The sequence below is a fragment of the Cupressus sempervirens genome, chromosome 8, assembly GCF_028749045.1.
Source record: "Cupressus sempervirens isolate cs-2001-9-10 chromosome 8, ASM2874904v1, whole genome shotgun sequence".
NCBI classification, from domain to species: domain Eukaryota; kingdom Viridiplantae; phylum Streptophyta; class Pinopsida; order Cupressales; family Cupressaceae; genus Cupressus; species Cupressus sempervirens.
The window spans coordinates 10,108,584-10,115,128 of NC_143125.1; the positions used below are offsets into that span (position 1 = coordinate 10,108,584).

The 6,545-nt window shown below is 32.4% G+C and overlaps 1 pseudogene; it reads right to left on the reverse strand.

The window, feature by feature from the left end:
* Positions 1 to 2,873: 2,873 nt before the first annotated feature.
* On the reverse strand, positions 2,874 to 4,422 carry LOC149541317 (large ribosomal subunit protein uL30y-like; annotated as a pseudogene).
* Between the last annotated feature and the right edge of the window lie 2,123 nt (positions 4,423 to 6,545).

Consider the following 6,545-nt stretch of genomic DNA (forward strand, 5'->3'; position numbering starts at 1 on the left):
TTTAATTTTACCCTTTTATTTTTTATTGCAGAGGACCCGCCTTTGCAAAGGATAGCGAGATCATGTCCACAGGTGAGAAGAAATATCGATGACGACATGGATATGCCTCTACAACAATATAGGGAAGGACAAAAAAAGAAAAAAGAAATGATTTGTGTGAACTTGTGTAACTTATTTGATAATGATTGATGTTTATGTCTAGATGTTTTATTTATTTTCTATTGAATGTTCTAATGAATCTTATGTTTTAATGTTAATGTGAATGTTCTAATGAAACTTATGTGTTAATGAATGTTATCATCTAATAATTCATGAATGTTACATTTTATTAATAGAATGAATGAATTTTAGATGTTAGAGGGGCGGGGTGGGGACAAATGAGCTTCCACCTTCACATGGTTATCCCTAATTATTAGAGAATATTAAACTACTGTTAAAACTAAGTGAAGCTCAACATTAACCTATGATTCCATGACAACTAACTATATGAGTCTCTTGGTTTCAGGCAATGCAGAAGGAGGCCATAGTTCAATATGCAATCTTAATTCATATGCATATGACATCAGGGGGAGCTGAAAATATGCAATAGGTTTGCATTTTTGTTAAAGGTCTTTAATTAGGTATGTTAAGTTATAGACCATCATGATTATTGCAACTTTGGCTCTTATAGGAAAGGGTAATGTCCTTAGCATGCAAGAAAATCAAGACTTTATATGTGTTGTCTTGCTGAGGACATTCTCTCATCCATAGCAGCTAGAGTTCTAATGTTCATGATGGTCTATAGTTTTAAAAACTTAATAGACCTATTAAATAAATGTAAATGTGATGCATTTTTTCAGCTCTTCCTATTTTCCATGCATATAAAACGTAGGTGCACATGCATTCTCAATTCAGAGTGGTATTCACAAGTTTATCAAATCAATGGTATGATGTCATCACATCTAAAATTTTGCATCAGCGAGTTTAGTTAATTGCTAGGCTATTGCTGAAAACTATAAATATGCTTAAACTTAGTTTTGGGCTCTAAAATTTTTAGAAAGTGCATGAATTCTTATTCATATTTGCGTACACATTACCACATTGCATAGCCTATTAATAATATCATTTTACATATATTTTCAATGTCAACCAACAACATAAATTCATATCATCAATTAGTCAACAGAGGAAAAAGAATACCTAGTATGAGAACTCTATATATTGTGAGATCAAATGCAAAAGAAATCTCAATATTGAACATCAGTAACCTAATGAAAATATTCATGCGTGTGATTAAAACTTATATCTACATATGGGTTTAATGTCTATGATAAAAGTGTCTAAGATCAAATATTTGAGTTCAATGTCTAAGATCAAGTGTTTGGCTATGAGTATAGAAGTGTATGTCGCATAGGATGTCTATTGGAGGAAGCAGTGTATGTCTTCATGCTAGATGTTGCACAAGATACTAGTCATCCATTGATGAGGATAAATAATGGAAATAATATATTTTATATATCATTGTGGCCTAACGATATTTAAATGCAAGTAGGGGACAATAGAATTTCCATACATACTACTCCAAGTAATCATCTATCGAGTGATCATTTACTCCATGGCTTCCTTTAAGTGGTCAGTGGGGAAAGTATTTTGGCATTTTTTTTCATGTATTTTACCTTCATGTACTTCATATTTTTTGGGATGATGACTATGGTAATCACCCATAACATAATGTTGTTGCAATTACAGTAGGACCTTTCTTCATGTTGTAGAATATTTTCTCAAGATTCATGATCCCTTGTTGAGTAAGCTTCCTTGTCCCCCATTAATAAATGATTAACTTTATGTTGAAGCACAATCTAAAAAGTAAGGTGGGCACCTGCAACTTGATATATGATTCCTCTATGGGGAAGATGGTATTATTAGTTGAACCATGTAGCTTGGACACTCAGTGACCTTTTGTCTTTGCAATATGGAGATGTGGAGACCAATTTAAGGATGACCTAAAAAAAAGAAATGGTTAAGTGTATAAATTTTCTATAACTTATGTCAATTGTTTTAATCTAAAGCTTATGTCAACTTTTTTAATTATGGAAATTTTCTAACTTTAGATTTTGCTGCTCCAGTGCTCGCTAATGGTGACAAAAGGATTGTGCTTGGCAAATATAATGCAAACAAGTTTACTAGGATTGCATCAAAATATGAAGTGAGGTATGTAGTATGAGTTAACTCTTTTTTTAAATTAATAGAATTGGACATGTGAATTTTATTATCACATTCTCATTACAACTTCTATGCTAATAAAAATGATTATTCACAAGGATTAATGATTTTGGATATTTATTTTTATGGTTTCAAAGTACAAACCATTTATCCCAACATCTTGATTTTGTAATCTAGTTTCTTCAAATTTGAAAACTAAGATGGACATTTAATCTATCAATTGTATATCTTATTGTACATGACCATCAGATTGGAATCTTGAAAAGGTAGACAACTAGCCATTAAAACAAACAAAATCACACCTCATGACCATACATCTACCTTGGCACCATCATAGCCTTTTCTTGTAATAATCGTATGTAATAGACCATCATTCTTGAGTTTTTGAGTCATTTAACTTAATCCAAAGTCTAAGACATTCAGATTGGTGCTCTGATCTAGACTTAACTTTTGTAGTTTTAAATCTCTATAATAAACTCCCATGTTGTGACAAAAGTCCACTGCATTGATAACTTGTTGGAAGTATTTACTTGCTACATCCTCCTTTTTCTTTCCTTTGGAAACTTTTTTGAAGAGTTCTCCTATAATACATTCCATATCAAAATAGATTTTGGTATTTCTTTCCATGACTTCTAATAGTTGTACAAGTTTGGGATGTTTGACCGATCTAATCATAGTTTTGCAATGTTGGGTTGCTTGGCCAGTTTAATCTTAATGTATGACTTTTCACGATTGCCAACATTTCTACCTTCAATGTAGTGGTTGTGTTTCTTCTTCAGTCCATTGGATAAAGCACTAAGTTTAAATGGCCACAAAAAGTCGTTCTCTTTCGTGAAGTTGGGGCCAACAATAACAATCTCATGGATAAGATCTTCAATACAGATTATGCCATATTTACCTAAAACCTATTCACAAGCAACAAGGTAGAAATAATAAGCACTAGGAAAGCATACTAAATAACACAAAAAGGAATCATGAACACAAGTACCTTTTCAATGATAGAGTTGCCAGTCAAAGGAATCCATTGCTTATCAACCTTTCCATAACCTCTCTTGTAAATCGGCTCTCTTATGCTTTTTAAATTTGGATATCTAGAAAGAATTAAGCAAGAGAATTAAATAATAGTAGACATAAGAGTCTATGAAATAAGTAAAACATAATCTACATAATTCTTATAACTAACCAAGAACATACCCAAAGGTCACATATGGTTCAACCCAATGCAACATGTTCATTGTTGCTTTGTTCACTTTTAGAAACACACCATTGAAGATCTCAGATGAAGTGCCATAGCAAGTCAATATCACTAGAATATTGTATATACATCCAAAAGCAATCACTAACCACGATTCTAGAAACAAAAAGTGCAAAAGAGATAGGTCAAGCCTAAAAAGGACCAACCTGCCTCAAACACAAAAGTCACAAAATTGTTCTTATCTTTGGATGCATATCATTGATACTAAATAAGAAAAATAAGAAACTCAATAAAAGAAAGAAAAATACTTAAAAACTTATATTATAATTTGGGGAAGACTAATAATTTTGTGTTCCTATTTATTTAAAATAGAAGAGATGTAACTATATTATAATAAAATTTGGAAAAAAAAACATTTTCTTTTTTTTATGAAAAATAGACTAGAGAGCTAATAGTCTACCAAATCTACCACTATATAAAGACCAAGAGAGTACAAGGTATATAAATACTATAGACTAGCTACTTACCCACAGATACAAATAATGAACAATGGCTTAGCTTTTGGCTCAACATAAAATCCTCCTTTCATTTTTTCCTCTCTCTTTAATCTAATAACCTCTCATTCCTAATTTTTGTCACAAAGTACATAATAAACTTACTAAGATACATTCCTCAACCCTAGATGGCATGATGACACATCAATCAAAAACCCAACAATTCATTAAAGGATCCACATACTCATTGGTGACTCATAAATTAATATAAAACTTGCCAAAAAGAAACTAAGGTGCAAACTTAGCACTAGATGGAATGGTGACACATCACTCACAAATCAAGAAATTTATTACTTGCTTTGTATACTCCTTTGAATATTCCTCAACCTTCTTAAATATTAGTTTGAGGTTTGTAGCATTTTTTACTTTTGCAACTTCCAACTGTCGCTTCTTGTCATTCTCCCATTTTTCATTTATTTTCCTCTTCTTGAGAACTAACTCTAGAACAAGCTTTGCCTCCTCCGAACTCATATCTGAAATAATAGAAAAAAGTAAATTATTTGAAAAATTAAACATTAAACAAGAAAATGTTTTCTAGAAGTAGTAAGCAATTTAGAATTTATGTGGCAAATCACCACAATATATTATATAGTTAAAAAACAAAGACAATTACAGTTGTTAATTTTACACTAGATGTGTTGATATGTTTCTTTATGGGAGTTGGAGATTGCTTTAAAATGACAATCTTTGTTCATAGTCTTCTCACAATGTCATGTTCATTGGAAGTGGATAAGAAGATAGGAGGCAAGTGGTGTGGACTCGAAAAAACCCAATATGTGTGGCACCTTTTTTTATTGTAGTGGTACTAAGTTCTAGATTATGTACCATCCACTCAATCACAAGATGTACACTCTTAAATGCACCCTTCTTTAGATGATTCCACGTGAATGCTTGTAACATTTGATGCCACCATGTCCTCACTTTGGTTATATTCACTACTACCAACATGTCAACATACAAACAATGCACAAAAAGAACTTGATGTATGTGGATTCATACCTAAAGAAGTCTTGACATTCCTCCCTGATACCAATTTAGATTCCCACCATAATTGAATTTATCCACTCAAGATAGCACTAGGAGGGATTGACTGTTGAACTTGTATCCTTTCATCTTGAACTACAGATTACTCCATTAATACTTTCTCTTGTAGTTTGGGGAAGTCAGATAGTTGGTGATTGTGATGGAAAGAGTCCACTTCCTCCTAGTCGCATCTCTAATTTGTGAGAATGTTACAAACTTTATTACCCTCTCAGAGTGTGTGTGAGATAGAAAATTTCTTAAATTCATCCATGATAGTCCATGCTTGTTTAAGGATTTAGGATAATTTCCCATTTGAGGATGTGTGATGGATACAAGAGGAGATAATCAGGTTTGAATCACCTCAAATGTGGATCTTAGGGAGCTTCATCTACTTAGAAAATAGAGTTATATATTTTGTTAGAGCTTAAGGTTCATTATCATTAAAAAGTTGTAATCATTTGTGCTCCACTGTATTATCCCCCATTATATTCCTTGGAGTCTTGGATATCTCGAAGTCCACAAAGAGGAAAAAAAATTTAAAGCTAATTTGACAAAAACTAACTATAAATAATTTTTTTTAACATTAATTCAAGATTCAAGATACATTTTGTTGAAGATAGTTTGAAACATATATATGTGATGAATATATATGTTTCTCATGTTAATGCATTTCACTATTGTAATAGCCCTAGTATTTATTGATGTCCTGATAGCCTAATGTCCAAACATCCTTTGTGGATCATCTCTTTCAAGCTTTCAAAACCACTAGAATTCATTCTTTTCTTGACAACAAAAGACTTGATAAAGGGAGGTCTATTGAATTGAATTTGGAGGTAGCGATCCAGAATAGTGTCATACTTATTCCCATTTTTTTGAGTGGTTACACATACTCTACTTGATGTTTACAAGAAGTGAGGAAAATTTGGAAATGTAGATCAAGAGGACTAATAATCCCTCTCTTTTAGGGTTTCAACCCCTCATCTATCTGCTATCCTCTCAAATAGATGGGCACATATGCAGAGGCTTTCAAAAGGCATTACAGTAAAGCTAATCTTCAAGGTAGATTTGAGTCCCAAGTAATTATTTGATGAATGGAGGGAAGCTCTTCATTACATCTCCTCCTTATCTAGATGGTCACTTTACATGGCTACAAGGTATGCACTCAATATAGGATATCGCTTTTTTCATGCCCTCCATTAATTTTTAGTTGTACCTATTTATTTACCTTTCAGTAATGGTCTTTCATATTTTTAGGTACAAAGAAAAATTGGTAAAGTAAGTTGTGTTTAACATTATTGCAATGGAACTACGTACCCTAATCACTCCCTCAAAAAAATTTTGGACTTGAGCACCATGTGTGGAAGATGAAGGAGATGTTAGTTCTACATGTTACTAACACAACAATTCAACTAGGCATTCGGGGCATCAAGGGCATTGGGAAGACCACTCTATCTAAGGCTATTTTTAACAAGTTATCTTCAACCTTTGAAGTTTCTTGTTTTCTATTAGACATTAGGAGTGCTCATGAGGTTGAAGCCTCTCTGACAATAGAAGTAGCTTAGGCATTACAA